We start from the raw sequence: 19,383 nt of genomic DNA on the forward strand, positions 1-19,383 counted from the left end.
GGCATGGTGCTATAGAAATATGTTCCAGGTAAGACTTGAACCCAGGACTTTCTGACCTCAGGTGCTGACTCTAATTCTTCATACTAACTCACAAATATGAAAACAGAGTGCTAAAAATTCTACCTTGGGTTTACAAGCATAGGCATTTACCAAATACTATCTTTTAATCCTTAAAAAGGAAAAAAAACAAATGGACTTCCTAATCTGGTAAGGGTAGCATGAAATCTCGTATGTATCGAAATGTCTGACGTTAAAACTATTTTTCACCATGTTGGGTTTAAAACCATGAACGTTAGATGTAGACTGAACTTTTACTTACTTCAAAAAAAATCAGTTAACCAGACTCATTCTTCTAGAATGCTGATTAAATTGAAATGTTGATAGATTTAATTCTATTACAGATTCTTCATGCCAGAGTTTGATTAGGTCTAATTTCAAGCCTACATATTTTCTATTTGTGCTGCCAATGTTGACAGCAATCATGGGTGTTGGTCAGAATATGCAAAGATATCAACACTTTGACTAAAGAATTGCTGCTAACATGAATGGAAAATAGAAAATTAGGTGTTGACAGTCATGTACTAGATCAAAACTGATAAAGGATAATTAACATCAATCTTGATTTACTTCATGCTTCTAATATTAGTATCACAATCATTTAGGGCTGCAACTCTTAACTTCCTTCTGATCTCTAGTCTTATATCTCCACCTGACTATTTAATAGCTCTATTTGGATCCCACGCCCCCCATTTCTATATGTTAACACTCCCCATCCTTCAAGGCCCCACCTCATATTCTCCCTCATCTCCCCCATTCTCCTCCAATTGCTCCTCTTATAGCCCTTTATAACTGCTAAACACTTCCTACTTTACACTGTAAAGTACCTTGCATTTATATAATACTCCATTTTTGCAAAACTCTCACATTTACGCATGTTATGTACTATTTGAGCCTCAGAGCTTCTCTGGGATGTGTGTATCCTAATTTTATAGATAAGGAAACTAAAGCACAGAGCAGTTGGGCAAATTACTTGAAAGTGTTTTGTAACCATGAAATGCAACATAAATACAAAAAACAACTTGTAAGTACTCTGTGTGAAAAATGATGTTACTAACCTCTTTGATTTGCTTGTGCTTCCTTACCATGAAGAGGCTGGACTGACCTGGGAGACAGAATCAGCCAGTCAGGAGGCAGATTGAGCATCCCTTAAGTTTGTCATATCAGAGATCCTTTGCAGTGTTTGCTTTATGAACCTAGAAATCCCTCTGCTGTGCTGACAGCCACAGAACTGACTTAAACTGGTTCATACCAGCTCTAATGGACTGAACTAGCACAAGCATCCTAATTTTGGGTCCTTGGGGACTTTTCAGCCTGTTTCTCTTCCCTGTTCCATGTAGGTGTCTCATGACTTCATGAAAAGGCCCCTCCCTGGGAAATGGAAACTGAACCAGTGGCAACCTCACTGGGTCACAACATGGCAGGGAAAATCAAACCCATAGTGGCAGTGCCTGATTGGGCCATGACATGGCCTTTCCAACTCAGCTTTGTGGTTTCTTTTTCTCAGCCTGTCTCCAAAGTGAACTCAGTTCTGACTGCAGCTCCACATGCATGCACATCACTTTGAGAGAAAATAAAGGTGCGTATAATCTTATTTTGTTTGCCTTTCTTAGATCAGACTCTGGAGATTGACACCTATAACCTGTAGATTCAAATATTGTTTAATCTCTCTCTTTTTAGAAGTTCTATTTAATTCTTACTGTAGCAGTACATGTAAATAATTTATATATCAATAAACATGCCCATATTGTAGATGTATGTTTAAAATTTTTTACTGATGAGGGTAAGTGATCAAAAATATTTGGAGACCACTGGCATGTAACATTGGAATTGGCATCAGAAAAATTAGATTGGAGGTTTGGTTCTACTACTTACTACCACTTACACTGAGGGAACTATGGGTGCTCAGAAGTGGGGAGGCTTGACAGCAAAAGGAAGGGGCTGAGTTGGGGAGTTTTGGAGGATAATGGTAGGTGCAGTTAATTGGAGACAAGCTTCATGATTGGTTATCACAGAGAATAAAACCCATTTTCCCATCTTCTGATTGGTTGATCATATACCCCTTGGAGTCAGTACACAATCATCTCAGTAAAGCTCCTGATGTATTCTGGGATGGGAAACCTGCAGCATCGAGGCCACATATGGCCCTCTAGGTCCTCAAGTGCAGCTCTTTGACTGAATTGATTGATTTGACTGATTTGACTGACTGACTGAAAGCATCCAGTCAAAGGGCTGCACTTGAGGACCTAGAGAGTCACATGTACCCCTGAGGCCTCAGCTTTACCACACCTGCCTAGGTTATGCCTACTGTCACATAATAGCCAGATTTTCCATCTCTCTTCCCACACTTCCAACCCTCACCTCACACATACATGTCTACCTCAATATATAATCTTTTCAGGGAGTCCTGAACACCAATGTTTTCTCATTCCACAAATATTTCTATAAGTTTCTATGTATCCAATAATGCAAATGGCTTATCTATTGGCAAAATTTCAGGGACAACATGATGATTTAGAAAACTCTCAGAATTTTTTTGTTTTTTGAAGTCAGGGTGGGGTTTGGATTTCTATCAATAGTTGACATAAGGAAATTTCTTATATTTGGGAATGCAAAATTACCCTTCCTAAACAACTCCATCAGAGAATTGTATGATGTCATTTAATCTCCCTTGGTCTCAGTTTTCCCGTTTGTAAAATAGGAGATTGAATTGAATGACCTCTAAGGTTACTTCCAGCTCTAGACCAATAATGATGAGCCAGTTATAAGTCTATATTTGTATTGATAGTGAAGAAGAGCCAATAGTATCTCTCTACCCCCAGGTCATTAGAAGTTCTTAAACAGAGAGTAGATCCTCTTTTTCCAAAAGATGGGTGAAAGGTGTGGGCTGCCCTTGTGGTACCCTTTGTAGGAGCTTAATTCTCGCAAATTACCCAGCTTGCTCCAAGGCCTCTCTGGTCACTCAGGCCAGACTCTCCTGTGTCTGCTACTGATACTTCACAGGGCAGGGCTGACTTGTGAGTTTTAGCAAGGCAGGGATGTGAATGGGGGTTGCTTCATTCCCTGCTGTCAGTAATTGTGGCTTACTCCTGCGTCCCAGAGCAGGCAGTTCTTTGAATTATTACAATGTGAATAAACCCACTTCTCCTTGCCTCACAGGAACCTTTTATATGCTTTTTTGGGTCACAACCTTATTTTCTTTTATTGTCCTCCTATGACCTACTTTTAAAATATTTTATAAGATGGTCTGTGATCCAATCATAATAGAATTAGAATCTGGGGAGAGTATAGAATAAAAACGAACCTAGACAATTAAAGGTTGCTCAACGTAATTAATTTCATTTCAAAGCCTATAAATATGACTTGGACGAATTTCTCAATCTCCAAATCACTTCCATGTGAGATAGTTTTAACCCCTGTTTTTGATTCTACCAACTCTGCATTCTTCAGATTACTCCCCACTACAGATAGATCTTGCCTTTCATATTGTGCTGTGGAAAGGGAATTCACTGGTTTGGAGTCAGAGGACTTGCCTTCAACTCCTAGCTCTGCCCCGAGACCTTGGGCAAGTCCCTTCACTTATTTGAAAAATGGAGGTGAGGGAGAAAAGTGTTAGATTAAATGATCTGTAAGCCCCCCCTTTAAATCCTGTGAAACTCACTGCTTCTTTATCCAAGGCAATTAATGACTTTTCCTCAATAGTAATAGCTATGGTTTACAAGATGCTTTACAAATATTATCTCATTTTTATCCTCACATCAAGCTTGGAAGTGAGGTGTTATTACCCTCATTTTATGGATGAGGAAACTGAGGCAGACAGAGGTTAAGTGATTTGCTCAGGGTCTCTGACGTCAAATTTGAACTCGGGTCTTTGAGGGAAGGAGCTGTCTTTTGCCTTCTTTTGTATCTCCATTGCTTAGTACAGTGCCTGGTACATTGTAGGATCTTAACAAATGGTTATTGATTGACTGAGTCCAGGTTCAGCGTTCTTTGTACTGTTGCCACCTAGCTGCCTCTCTCTCCCCTTCCCCTAGCTCCCTCATTTCATTAGGTCGTATTCCCAGCTCCTTCCCTTCTGGCTAGAGGCTAAAGGTGCATTCTATACAAAGAGAAATGCAAATATGGAAAGGCTTGGGTCTTTTGCCAAGATCTAACCATGGAAACACATTTAACCATGGAAACACATTTAACCATGGAAACACATATCAACAACTCTCAGCCTAAGCTTAGGTATAAACCATCTCTTGCTCACTTGAAGAATGATCAGATGCAAATTTAACACATGGAACTGTGAGTTAAGTCCTTAAAATGGGTACAGATGAGTAATAATATAGATTAGTAGTAATAAATAAATGTGGTATTTATAGAGCAGTTTTCATCTTCAAAGCACTTCGAGGACTAATTATTTTTCCCATGTCCACAGAGAAGCAGGTATTATCCTCATTCTTCAGATAAGAAAACAGAGACAGGGGAGGGCCTTGCTTTAGGCTACAGAGGGTGGCGACTTCAGAGATGGGCTGAGCTGATAGTTCAGATAATTTCCTTTCCATTTCACTCCCAGGGAAGAGAGGACAGAGCCAGAGCCAGTTTCTGTTTTGGGTTTGGTTAGTGTCATGTTTGCAGAACTTCAGAAAGTAATAGGGGTGAGAGGGATTTTTTTTTTTTTAGTCCAATATTACTGAACTGCTTAAAATTTCTGGAAAACTAAAAATTAAAAACAAAACAGGTTTCCTTATTTCAATGTGAAGACGGTTCACAGGGGAAAGTGTCACTTTTTAATCTGCTCTGTTGGAATTACATATGGTATATGTGGTTTATTTTTTTACCAGATGCAAACAAGGATTTTTTTTTGTTAAGAAAACTTTCAATAAATTCAGAGACATGAAAAATAAAATAGAATTCTAGACCAGATTCATTATTGACCCTATGAAAATAAGATGTGGCTTAATGGAAATCAAATATACATTGGGAATATAAGCTCTCTATATGTATCTCTCTAACCATCAATATACCTATTTTTGTGTCTCCAGAGCTTAGCACAATCATGGCACAAAGTAAGTGTGTTTACTGAGTCTCAGCTTTAGGAAAGTGGTGGTTTTTCTCTTATACTTCAGAAGTGTTGAAATAAAAAAATACCCAATGTTGTTGAGCTGGAAAGATGTCCTCCACCCACATTAATTACCCAAACAGACAGTAATTGGCTGGGCCTGCGGTAAGTGTGCCTCATCAGCATATAATAATGCTGTCATAGAGAATAAAGAAAAGACGTTTTCAAAAGGAAGAAACTGAGAACCTTCTTTCTGGCAAAGGAGTTTTCTCTTTGGGAACATCACCCTAACAACACAACCTAAACAAAACAACTCTCATGTGGTGTGACTGGTTGATGAATCAGCGGTTCCTTTGTTCCTTTGAAAGAACCGCAAATACCTGCCCTGTACTGTCATTGTTTTATTTCTGGCCACACACTGAGTATTGGACAAGAGAAGCAGGAATGCTGGACTTGGAGTCAGGAGATCTGGATTCAAATCCTACCTAGGATTTGAAGTTTACTAGCTGTTACCGTAGGCCAACAATTTGACCTCTCAGAGCTCAGCTTCCTCATATATAAAAAGCCATATAATACCTGAAGTATCCACCTCCCAGAGCTTTTGTGTAGCTTGAATGAGGCGATGTATGTAAAACATTTTTTAAAGCCTCAAAGAGCTATCCTTTTTTTGTGCTCCGATAAATTGATTTATTGCCTCACAAAAGATTCCTTCTTAACTTTTCTCCTTCCCTAACTACAAGCTTTCTTATTTATTTAATCTATTTAGGGGCACAACACTTGCGGACAGACAGAGGAAAGGAAGAGGGAGCGTGTCTTTTTCTACCTTCCTCTTGTGTTCCTTATAACAGAATTCTGCCCTTTGTGTTTATCCAAACTCTTGTCTCGAGCTTGTATAATTCTATAAGATTGAGAAAGCTAATGAAAGGATGGACATGGACTCGCTTATTAATTCTAGAATACTAGTTCTAAAGCAGTTCTTGCAACTTGAGAGAGATAACTTTAGAATAGGTAAAAGAAAATAGATTGTATGCTTTTACAACTGTTATTGGAAGTCAGATGGAGTATCAGTGTCAATTCAGTAGGTTTAATAAAGGTTTGGATAAAATGCTGAATCTAATGGACATCAGTGGGACGTTGGTGTCCCCTTCCTTCCACCTCACTGCTGAATCACCTAGAAAACTGGAATATAACTGCACCTTCTGTTCCTTTAGAGAATGAATCAAGTAATATACAACTCTCTTTCTATTTTTTAGCTCAGAGCCTCCAATCTGGCAAAATACCTCCTTGTCTGATCTTTCTCTCTCTTCTCTAGGGATGCTGCCTCCTCAATTGTTTCTTTCCAACTGTATTTTAATAAGTGTAGCTAGACTGGCAAAGTCTATTGTTTAATACTCTTTATAAAGACAAAGTAAACATCTTAAGCAAGGGTTCATAACCTTTTTGGGATGGGACCCTGTCATGGTCTCTTCTCAGAATAATATTTTTAAGTGCATAAAATAAAATACAAAGAACTACAAAGGAAGACAATTTTTTTGCAATACAAGTACAAAAAATATTTTTTTTAAAAGTTCTCAACTCCAGATCTTAAAGAGAGAGAAACTTTTTGCCTTGCCCAGAGGGAAACATTTTAGGCTGCCTTGAGGAAGTCATGGGGAGAAAGATGCAAGCTTGTTGTCTTGGGGTCAGTAGTGGGAGATGGAGGTAGGCCCAGGGGTTCAGCAACATTGTATGTGTCCAGACATAAAGACAGATAGGGTCAAATAACCTCATTTCAGGAGTCTTTACCCTTGCCTTTGTAGGGGTTTCTTTTACTCATGCTTCTATATTTGGAGCTCCTTTGTTCAGTTGTGCCCAACTCTTTGTGACTCCTTTTGGGAGTTTTCTTGGCAAAGACACTAGAGTGGTTTGCCATTTCATTCTCCAGCTCATTTTACAGATGAGGAAACTGAGGCAAACAGGGTTAAATGACTTATAGTGTGATAGTGTCTGAGGTCATATTTGAACTCAGGTCTTCCTGACTTCAGGTCTGGCACTTTATCCATTGTTTATCCTTCACAGCTTTACCCAGCTTCTTATGCTATTTCCAACTCTAGGCATTTTCACCACGCTTCAGGAGTTGTATTTCTCTTTGGGTGTGACTTCAACTTCAACTTACTGAAAAAACTTTTAAAAGACACCTGGAGAGCATAGATAATCATTGTTCTGTGATTAGCTCCTTTCTAATTAACTGAAGAAACTTACTAGTACCTCCTAAAGGTATATACTGCTACATACCTGATCATGGCTGCATTTCTAGTTAGTTTTCATCCCTTTTTCTAGGTTTAGGTTCTAGACTTTCAAGGACCAACTCATCTGTATAGGAATGAAAGGAGACATCCTCTGTCATTCAAGATGATGTCACAGAGAAACACAGCATTTCTGAGATAATACAGAACACTAGACTGGTTGGACCTTGGGTCTGACGCATTGAGTACTTATATTCTCTTCTACCCTGGGACAATAATCTTCGTTTTTAAACCTTAGCCTGATATCACTTTCACTCATTTTTCTACTTCTTAATTCACTCATATCCTAGTCTCATTCTGCTGTTTAGAGAAAATTTAGAGATTTTTGAAGATACCATTATAAATTCATCTTTTCTTCTAGCACTTAGCAAAGTTCCTGCCACACAGTACACATTTAATAAATGCTTGTTGATGTGACTTCCTAGCATATTCTTGTTGAATAAATCCTTTTTTCTTTTGTGGACTTTCTCTGTCGATTTTACTTTTACTTTTTCAGTCTTCCTCCCAAAGCTTTCCTAGAAGAGAAAAATTGACATGAAATTGAATTGTGTTTCATTAGGTAAATTTAATTCAATAAGTATTTATTAACAACCTATTATCTTCTAGACATTATGTTAGATGCTGGGGAGACAAAAATAAAATATGAAATAGTCTCTGACCTCAAGGTGTTTACATTTTAAGAATGAGATGGGGAGCCAATAAGTATATGGATATGTTAATAGAAACTATAAAAAAAAAAGAAATTGATCCTTTCCTCCATTCATTCCCTTTTCCCTGACCAATTTGTTCCCTTTAAATGTGGCTGTCAAATTTATAACATATTAACCCTTTTTAATGTCATTCATATGTATTGGTTGTTTTCCTGCATATTCTTCAAACTTCTCAATTCATACAAGTCTTTAATATAGAAAATATGAAATAAAGGATGATTGAAAAGTTTTACTAATTACCTTTATTTTAAACAACACAGATATTTCCTGTTATGCTGCTTCCACTGAACTAACTCTTAATAAAAAGAATGAAGCAAAAGCAAGAAGAAAGTAGGTTTTATCATCTGTTTTCCATGACCAAGACTGGTCACTGCAATGACATCTTTTGGCTACCTTTGAATGTTCTAAAAATGTGCAGCATTGTGATCATTGGCTCGAAGTACTACTTATTTGGCATCAGTAACATCACGCCTATGCATTAGTTCATATATCTTTCCATCTTATACATTTTTTAAAACAATATGTCTGTACCAGCATTAGCAAATTCACTTTGCCCTGTTTCTCAAATTCTCTTTCTTGATACTGTTTATCACTTTTTATATGGCATCAGAGTAATCAGGTGAAAAGTAAAAAATTCAGGCAAACTGTTTTTTACATACAGATGTAATCTTCAATCTTTATTTCTTCCCAAATCCCTTTCTAGACTAATACCATATTAAATTCATTTTTCGTTAAGCAGATTTTGAATATCTGTCTCTTCTTTCAATAGTTATTTAGTAAATTCCACCTATGTGGTAAGCACCAAAAGAAGTAAAAATATAAATAAGGCACAGGTCCATATCCTTAAAGAGCTATGTAACATCACCGGAAGAATATTAATGTTAAAAAGGGGGAGTCATTAAGGAAGAACTGAGGGTTATTAAAAGAATTACGCAATTTCCCAAAGACTATTTATCCTTATTATCTTCTACTATTCAATTCCAGGTCTTTTGCAGTGTCTATCCAAGTTACATGTACTGATGGACCAATTTTATGGGTTGTTCATCTAACTGTATATCATTATGTGAACAATAGGCAGTCTTCATGTGCTTGATTTTTCTTGTAAAGAGACCTAGGACAAATTCTTTTGAGGGACTATGGTGTTCAAAAAGCTTTACTACCATTATATGTAACATAGAGTCCAAATGAAAAAGAGATTTTTCTATGGATGGTGAGGCCCTTAAAGAAAGAAATGGCATACATTTTTTTTTTTTGCTCTGTACAAATCTTTGAAGAATCAATGTGAAATGTCAGATAGATCAATTTATTAACAAATAAATACTATCACTAATGACCTGATATTTCTTAAAAGGACTTCCTGATAGTCTATGCAGTTTTTACTTTCAAACACTTATGTTCAAGCCACTAGTCATATGGTCAGCACAATGCAAAACTTTTATCATTAGGCTATATTTTTTATTTCTCATTGCTAATAGGGGCACATTCATAAAGTTACAAATCTATTATTGTTTTGTCAAACTGTCATTATAATCTTCATTTGTCTTCTGCAGTACACACAATTTGACTTTTGGATACTTGGTCTTTTTTGTACCAATATCAGCAGTTATTAGTTTCCATATATAACTGTTACCTTTTTTTAGCATAGTAATTCAATTCAATAACACATCTTAAATTTGTGCTGCGTGCAGAGGTGTTAGGGGAAATATAAAGTTTAGATAAGATCTGTCAAAAAGTCATGCCTTGGTTTCACACATCTAGCTAACAAATCTAACTAGAGGTACTGCTTTTAAAAGGTATCCTGGTATAGGGAAACTATCACTGTGCTTTGAATCAAAAGTCCTGAGTTGGAGTCTCAACTTTGCCATTGACCAATTGTGTGATCATGAGAAAGCAGCTTCATTTTGAGGGGATCTCTTTTTCTCATCTGTAAACTGAAGTGCTAGGACTGGATGGTTTTTCAAATCCTTTCTATTTCTAAAACTCTATGAGTCTATCAACTTTTTATCAACATGTGACCTTCTAAATAAATAAATAGTTTATCAAACTTGTCAGAGGCAGCTAGTTGCTGCAGTGGATACAACCTAGAGTCAGAAAGTCGTGGTTTAAATCTGGCCACAGACACTTATTGGTTATGTGACCCTGAGCACATCATTTAATGTCTGCCTCAATTTCTTCAAACGTAAAATGGGATTAATAAGAACACTTACCTCAAAGCATTGCTATATAAGAATCAAATAAGATAATATTTGTAAAGCCCTTAGTGCAGAGCCTGGCACATAGTAGGTGCTATAAATGTTTGTTCCCTCCCCCTCCCCCCTTCATCTTATGTAGTATTGTTTTCTAAATAGAGCAAGCCCATCAAATGAGGTTTTCATCTAAAAACACGAGTAGGAAAATTGGGTTGCTTAAATCCCATGGGGCCCTGCTTTAATTTTCATTATGTTCTATGGCCTTAGATTTGCTTTCTAAAAGTTTGTTTCTCTGTAGGAACCCCCTTCTGTTTTTTTTCTCTATGTTATATTCCAGGTAGAGTATTTAATAGTAGTAATAATAATGTGCTTGTATTACTAAAACAATCTATAAACAGAAGAAAATAATAATTGACTGATCAGTAAAAAGGATGTGCCTACCACAAAGTCCCATTGATATAATATCAATTCAGTAATTACTGAACTGCTCCAAAGTGCCATCATCTTCATGCAGTCTTCATCGATTAGTCCTAAGACTCCATTCCAAACTCATGCCTTATCCACACACTGAAAATATGCTAAATAGACCCAAGTTTAATGTGAATGTTAGAGCATTTGGTGTCTACCTAGAGAAATATTCTCTATTTAAAGCATGACCCTGACACAAAAATATCACCAAAATTGACATGAAATATGATTTTTTTTCAGGGAAATAGTTTAAGTTTATTATGAGTCTATCTAGTCTTAAATCTATTGTAATCTCTCTTGAACAGAAGAAAATATAGCTTCCAAATTAAAGAGTTGAGCCATAGCATATTATTAATCACTTGATGTACCTGAATGACATGTTATATGGCTTCAACAAAAAGCACATTCATCTTGTGGAATCTTTCTTCAATGTTGTTAAATATCATTTGTGCTCAACAAGGGTAAAATTCTTATTTTTTGCCAAGGAAAGATGGAGACTACAGATTACGGGTTTGAATACAGAGGTTAAATTGAACCAATGGATATAAACAAATACCTTGGTATCCTCTAGGATAGATACATCAAGCATAAAGATATCGAAGAGAGGGTGATGATTGAATTTCTACATAAAATTTTATTTATTAATTTTTAGTTTTCAACATTTATTTTTATATGATTTTGAATTCCAGATTTTCTCCCTCCCTCCCCTCCCCCTTCCTCAAGACAGTGATGGCTGAATTTCAAGAAGTTTACTGACATCCTAAAGTCAAAACTGAATAGGAAGAACATATTTAAAGCAATTAGCACTTCTTATACCTATATAATTTATTAAAATTAATTTGACAAAATTTGTACAAAATAAGATCAATTCACCAAAATGCTCATCTTTTTTGCTATATTCATAGGAGCATTTAAAAAAGTAAAGATGGTAAAAATACAAGTCTTGTAGGCTTGCTGTCTAATTCACGAGTTTTGGTTGAATACTTATTCTTTGAAGTGCTTTCTCAGGCAAAACACAGGATTGGGTGGCTTGATTTGTTCATCTCCTAACAGATGATAACAGCAATTCCAAATAAAGTATGAAAAAATCTACTCTGTCTCCTGGTCTGTCTGCAACCCTCCAGTCTCTTCATCATGACAAGCTAAAATGAAACAGTGCAATATTTCCTGGTCAGTCCAGTGAAGCCTTCTGATTATTTTCAAGGAAGCTAAGCTCCACCAAGAATAACATACATTTAGTAACTTCTCTGGTTGTCCATTGAGTCCACTGGATGGTAACTGGCATTCACAAAACCACCAACCAAGCAAATCAGAATTGACTTGATGCAGCTGGTGAGTAATAACCAGAAATCCTGTTCAACAATAGATCTGCCCAGCATGGGACTCAGAGCCCAGTCTGTACCCATTTCTACCATCAGAGTTCACTCAGGATAAAATAAATTCTATTGCCTTTTCAATATTGATGGTATCTAGCTTTCCCAAAAGTGCTAATGTTGTCATAGCATGGAAGGAAAATCTTGTATCAATCTATCCTTATCATCCTAGACTTGCCCCTCTGTTCCAGTATGTTGAAATATAATTACTACAGTGCATGCTGGAACTTCCAGAAGACCACATATCTCCAAACAGATCAGCTGCTTAATGGGACCTGAATAGCACACAGAGCGTACAAAAGGTGAGGATCATGGCCAAGGCTGGCACTGATGCCACCACACTCATACTGGTGCACCTTTATGAAAGTGAGGATTTCCTCTCAATTCCTTTGATGAAGCTGTCCCATTAGATCCATCGCTGTTAGTGCAACTAGTACTTCTACAATATTAGTGTTAATTTATACTTTCAAACTATAAAATGAACCATAGCAGATTTGCAAAGTATCTTAACAAAACTACATACAATATTAATGAAATGTGGGACCTATTGCCCTAAGATACTATGGAAAGATGAAAACTTTATCAAAAAGAGAAAGATGATCGATATACATTCTTGGAGCACAGAATAAAATATTTTAAAAATCTATAGAAATGCTTTTGGAATGAGAAGCTATAACTCCACTAAGCAATAATAAAGACTGACAACAGGTACATGCCTTAGATTTGTTGAATCAATATCAATAAATATCAAAAGATATTTACTTTCATTTGGAGTCTTTGAAACTACCAGAATACTGGAGTTGACTCAAAATACCCTGCTGATGATATCTTCACAGACTTAGCCAATAATATGTTGCCAAAGACTGTCAGTCAATAAACATTTATTAAGTGCCTGCTATGTGCCAAGCATTGTGCTAAATGCTAAATACAAAGAAAGGCAAAAGACAGTACCTGCCCTCAAGGAGTTCATAATCTCACGGGGAAGACAACATGCAAGCAACTACATACCAAAAAATAATAATAAATAAAAACAACCCAAACTATTTACAGGATAAATTGGACAAAATCAACAGAGAGGAGGTGGTAGAATTAAAGGGAATTGGGGAAAACATCCTGGAAGGTATAATTTTAGCTGGGACTTAAAGGAAGTCAGAGAATCCAGGAGAGAGAAGTAAGGAGCATTCGAGGCATGGGAATAACCAGGGAAAATACCCAGAGTAGGGAAATACAAGAGTCTTATTTGAGGAATGGGGAAGTTAGAATGCAGTGGATATAGACTCAAGTCTGGACTCAGGAAAACTCACCTTTTTGAGTTCAAATCTGGCCTCAGATATTTCCTAAGGGAAGTCATTTAATCCTGTTTCTCTCAGTTTCCTCATCTGTAAAATGGTGTAGAAGGAAATGACAAACTACTCTAGTGTCTTTGCCAAGAAAACCCCAAATGGTATAATGAAGAGTTGGACACGACGAAAACAACTGAACAGTAACAACATTTAAGAAACAGCAAGGGAGCCAGTGTCACTGAGTTGGAGAGTCAGTGGGGTTAGGAAGAGGAGTATAAGATGTTATAAGAGTGAAGTGGTAGTGATGGGACAAGTTGTCAAGGGCATTTAATGCCAAATAAAGGACTTCGTATTTGAACCTGGAGGTAATAGGGAGTCACTGGTGTTTAGTTATGTTAGTCAAGTTAGCAGATTTGTTTGTCGAAACTGAATGGTTTATGGTAGTAAATCTGAACTAGGTCACACTACCAGAATGACAGATTTATCCTTAACTAGCCCATATTTAGCGCTTAATGCAGAAATAGTAGAGATTGTACAATACATCACTATAGGAGATAAAAATTTAGCATCTATAAAATATCTAGCAAAATCCAATGAGTGGCTAGAAGTATGTGTACATCAGAGACTTGCTAACTTTTTGGACTTGCAGATGACAAATTCCTATACTACCAATATAGACCTCAAAATATCTTGGATACCTTAACCAATAAATTGTACTGGAATCAAAGCATGAATAATGACTGAACTGTTTTCCATGCTCCTCTGGCTATCACAGTGATCTACAACTTAAGAATGTTTTTAATAGATGACACTGTTAGCAAATATTCATAATCTCCAAGCTGCTCAGAACAAAATGCTTTTAAAATATAGAGGCTTAGCAAGAGAGATCAAAATCATGTGTGATCAGACACATGCCATCTTTGTTTTATTGTCTGCTGCTGGAATTGTACTGAAGATGTTTTCAGTGAGCCTACAGAGGATGAGCTTATGTCTTAATATTTTTTATTCAACTATCAAAAGCAGTTTTTATATGTGCCTAGGTAGCAGTCTTTATAACATTTAATAAAAAGAAATAAGAGTAGCATATAGACTTGTCCCCAGACCATTTCTATCTGAATGTCATCAAATTAGATGAGAATTTAATAAGAATAATAACTGTTTTGCCCAACTGGCCAGTTCCAATTGGGTTCTAATTCTTTGAGGATTAGAAAACACTTTATACATATTACCTCATTTGAGCGTCAGAACAATTCTGTGTAGTAAACGCTAAAACTGTTATTATCATTATTTTGCAGATGGGGAAATGGAGGCTCAGAGATGCATGACTCATAGTCATAGTCATACAGCTAAGAAATGCTGGAGATGATATTTGATCCTGGGTCTTCCCAGTTCCAAGTGCAGCATTCTAGCCACTAAACCATGTCAATGTGAGGTTCTAAATTCTGTATTAGTTTTAAAAGATGGGAAATTAAAAACAAAACACGTTAACATATTTATTCTTTATATGGAAGAACAGTTAGTAATTAGGGAAATTTAGGAAACTATGAGATTTTGTTTTTGCCTTACTCAGTGATTCATTATGTGAAAATTATTTCTTCTCTGTTACCTTAGTTTCTCCACTTATGAAATAGGAATAATCACATTTAGTTATTCATTGGGAACCTTCATTGAGCAATTTTTGTGAATTGTTACAAATGTACAGGCTTGTGATTATTCCTTTATCAACATGTGGAAGAAATCTCATAAATAAGAATTGGGTCCACCCATCAGCCGCCTATCAGGAGTAAATGAACCCTAAGTTACTGAAAGTCCTAAGCAGAGAATGATTAAGAATTTCCTGTTGAACTTTTTATAAGGGGGAGAAAAAAAGAGGTGATTCCAGAACATGCTGAAACAGGGCTCCCCTGAAAAACTGCTCAATGGGAGGAGCAGGGTGTGTCAAGACATCTCCCCAGGAGAATGCTGAGTAAAGGAATAGTAATGTTTGCAATGTTTCAACCTAGAGGGAGAGGGAAAGAAAGAGACAGAGAGAGAGAGAGACAGAGAGAGAGACAGAGAGACAGTGAGAGACAGAGAGAGCGAGAGAGAGAAGTCTTCTATGTCATTAAATTTTTAGACTGAATACTAGTATCATTAAGCTATAAAGAACTGTTTAATGAAGTTTCATAAGGCAATTAATTCCCCTTTAAACTTATTTTTCTCCATTAATATTGCCCAAGCCTGAAATTAGTAAAATGATCATACGGCAAATGAAATGAAAGAGAAGAAAATTCATTCATAAGAATGTATAGGAAATACTTTTAAAATCCTGACGTGTCAAATAGTGCCAAGATTTTTTTTGTTATTTGAAATTTTTTACAAGAATATTAAGCAACTGGGAAATGCCAGACATAACAATCATGGTGTGTATAAAGTGGATTTGAAGATGGGCACTGGTGATATTACAGAAGTCATTTGGAATAATGTCCAACTGATTCTGAACTCTTAAGTTTTAAGGTTCTGTGAAGAAGAACCAAAAAAGTCATTGTTTTATCAAATCTGCCCCCAGCATCTAATCCTATCATGACATAAAGTATACTGAGCTAGGGATCTGGTGACCATTGGTGAGGTCCTAGTCCTGTCTATGCCCTTGACTTTGGTCAAGCAACCTCACTGGTGTGGGACTCCATTTTTTCATCTGTAAAAGGAGAGTTAGACTCTAAGGTCCTTTGGTTCCTGCATCCTAAGGTTTCAATCACTCCAAGTTCATCTTGCTGACAGAGTCATAGGAACGTTTATGTGGATTTTATAAATGCTTAGCACAAACAGAAGCTTCTTCAAGTTGAAGGGAGATCAAAAGAGCTCCGTGGTTAGGTTTTCATGAGGTCAGGTGGCAGAAAGCTTCTAGAAGCTTTTAACTAAATAAAAATAGCATAGTTATTAAGGCTTCCCTTCCTTCTGAGATATTAAAATGGATAATAACAATCATAGCTAGCATTTATGTAGCGCTTAAAGGTTTTTGAAATGCTTTCCAAACATAATCAGCGCAAGGTAGGAGCTATTGTTATCCCTGTTTTACAGATGAGCAAAATGAGGCTGAGAGAGGTTAAGTGGGTCACACACAACTAGGAAGTGTCTGAGCTGGGTTTGACCTAAGGTTTTCCTATATCTTAGCCCAGCACTCCATCCACTGCACCTAGCTGTCTCTAATGGGCTGTATTTCTAACCTATGTCTCTCAGGTCTCTGGCCACACTCTGGTTTCATCAGATTTCAGACTCTCAGTCCCTTGATAACACCAGTTTTCGTTCAGTCATTTCTCCTAGGTCTCTGGCTACCTTCCATTTCACTACGCCATAGAATCATGCAGTCACAGAATTTTTGATCAGGAAGGGACACCAGGGGTAGGGAGCCTGTGGCCTTGAAGCCACATGTAGCCTTCTAGGTCCTTGGGTGCGACTTTTTGACTGAGTCCGAGTGTTATCGAAAAAATCCTTTTATTAAGAATATTTGTTCTGTGAAGTTTGGATTCAGTCAAAGGGCTGCACTTGAGGACCTAGAGGGTCACATGTGGCCTCGTGGATGTAGTTTCCCCATCCCTAGTCCAAGTGAACTAGGGAAAGGGAACTGTGTGAAAGGTCGGGGAAGAGAAGGGACTTGATTGAAGGGTCAAGCAAGGTTGAGAGAAGTGGTCACTCTGCTCTCAAATTCACTAGTTGTCACAGTTGACACTATAGCTGAGATACCAGAAAGTATAGGCATAATAAAGGACATCCTTTACATGCAGTATTTAAATAACGTTAGTTCATTGTTTTTTCTCTATTTTCAGATACATTAGCAAATGGAATTTAAAGGTCTTAACATTTTGGTTAAAGTGGATTGTGCGGTACTAGTTAATGTTTCCTACTTGGTTCAACCAATAGTCATCATCAAACCCAAAGCCCCTTTTAAAAATGGGGAATTTTGTGTAGATTTTTCTTTGTCCAGAATTTTATATTCATATCTCTCAGGCCTTATTATTCTGTAGTTAGACTAGAAGGTGGGAGTCAGTAATAATTATAGCGGTTACTCAATAAATACTAATTAAATTGAATGTTGAAATAGAAAATCTCAAACCATTTTAATGATGCCACTAAATTGGGAGGCCATATCTACATGCCCATGGACTCCTTGGACAAGTCAAGGGTATGGAGTAATTTACTAGACTCTGTTATTAACCCTCCTTCTCTTAATCGTGTTCCAAGAGTCTTATGAACTAAGGATCTTCTGGTGTTGGCCGTAGTGTGACTCGGCAGATGGTACCAACAACTCATACACGCACAGCTCCTTCCTTGAAAACAAGAATGGAAATTTATTAAGAATATATAATAACTAGACTGACAATCTTGAGGAAAGGCAGATAAGCAAACCGTTGTTTCAAAAATGGGAAATTAGGTTTGTTAGGGACCTTGCTTGGAAAATGAGCATTAATGACTTCTATTAAATATATATATATATTTATAATATATATAATATATGTATAAATGTATGTGTATATAGCATCATTAAAATGGGCATTTCCATATACATAATAGAATACAAAAAATAGTGTTGTATATGAAATTGCAAATAACTGTTATGTGCAGTTTGCTTTTCTTTTCAAATTTATGATAAAGTCTAGTTGTAGCTTGCAAAGCTTTCTTGCTTGTAGATGTTTTTATCTGACCTTCCTTCTGTTCTCTACTTTTAAAAGAAATGCCTCAATGATCCTCGTTTCATTTTTTTTTTTGTTTTCTTTCTTTTTTTTGTTTTTGTTTTTGAGTCTGGGTCTTCCTATCTTGCACAGGCTGTAAGTGCAGTGACTGCTCATGGTGATCCACTTAGAAATCTTGCTCTACTTTTCTATTCTGGCTTGGTTTGCCTCACCTTAGACAGCCTAGTGACCCTCTGTTCTCCAGGGCTCTCCATATTGGTGCCTGAGAACACTGTTTGGTAGTTTAATTGTTTCAGATGTGTCTGACTTTCTGTGACCCGATCTGGGGCTTCCTTGGCAAAGACACAGTAATAGTTTGCCATTTCTTTCTCTAGATAGTTTTACAGATGGGGGTACTGAAGCAAATGGAGTTAAGTAACTTGCCCAGTTCAAATCTGAGGCCATATTTAAACTCAGGAAGAGGGGGTCTTCCTCCCTCCAGGCCAGGTACTCCAATCACTGTACCATCTGGCTGCCCGGCCTCCCTTATTTTACAGATGAACAAACTTTGTCCCAGAGAGGTAAATGACTTGTCCAGAGTCATACAGCTAAGAAGTATCTAAGATGACTTTAAACTCAAGTCTTCCTAACTTTAAGTCTAGTTCCTTATTCACTATGTCATGATATCTCTTGATTTATATCTTTGCTTGTCATGAAGGCCCTTATTCACAATTATCTTACAGTTGGCAGTTTGATAAATTGTCATATCTTTGCCTTCTTTTTCTATACCCACAGATGCAAGTTATCTACTATTTAAGGACTGAACCCTAGCAGGACGTTCTGCCATATCCTAACCTTGCGTAACATTTGTTATGAAACCTACTTTGAGAATCACCGACATAGACACAAAAAGGAAACAGTCTGTCCTCAAGAAGGTTGTGATCCAAATGATCCATGTTTCTAAATTGAGATCTGGAAGGCACCAAGGAAGTTGTCTGGTAGTCTAACTTTGCATGTTACAGATGAGAAAACTGAGCCCCAGAGAGGTTGAATAACTTGCCAAGAGTCACACAAGTAGTAAGAGCTGGGACCTGAACTCATTTCCTCTGGTTCCAAATCCAACATGCATTCCGATACAACCCCTGCCTCCCTTTCTACTTCAGCAAAGTAGTCTTTCACAAGCAGTATCCATTCGAACCTGACAACAACCTTGCAATGTAGGTCGGGCAGGGAAGATCATCATCCATGTTTAGAGATGAGCAACCAGTGGCTCAGAGAGGATATTACTTGTCCAATGTCACATGGCTAATAAAAGGAAGAGC

The 19,383-nt window shown here is 37.0% G+C and overlaps 1 protein-coding gene and 1 pseudogene across 1 annotated transcript in view; one reads left to right on the top strand and one right to left on the bottom strand.

Annotated features, from left to right (window-relative positions):
• Positions 1-1,540: 1,540 nt before the first annotated feature.
• The window catches only part of SERPINB5 (serpin family B member 5), a 54,582-nt gene continuing 36,739 nt past the window's right edge, over positions 1,541-19,383 (top strand). Inside the window, exon 1 of the mRNA XM_072605528.1 lies at positions 1,541-1,636. The gene's annotated coding sequence lies outside the window, so the exon portion shown is untranslated. The remainder of the gene's footprint in view (positions 1,637-19,383) is intronic.
• On the bottom strand, positions 11,715-19,017 carry LOC140502647 (geranylgeranyl transferase type-2 subunit beta pseudogene; annotated as a pseudogene).

The sequence above is a fragment of the Notamacropus eugenii genome, chromosome 4, assembly GCF_028372415.1.
Source record: "Notamacropus eugenii isolate mMacEug1 chromosome 4, mMacEug1.pri_v2, whole genome shotgun sequence".
Classification (NCBI taxonomy): domain Eukaryota; kingdom Metazoa; phylum Chordata; class Mammalia; order Diprotodontia; family Macropodidae; genus Notamacropus; species Notamacropus eugenii.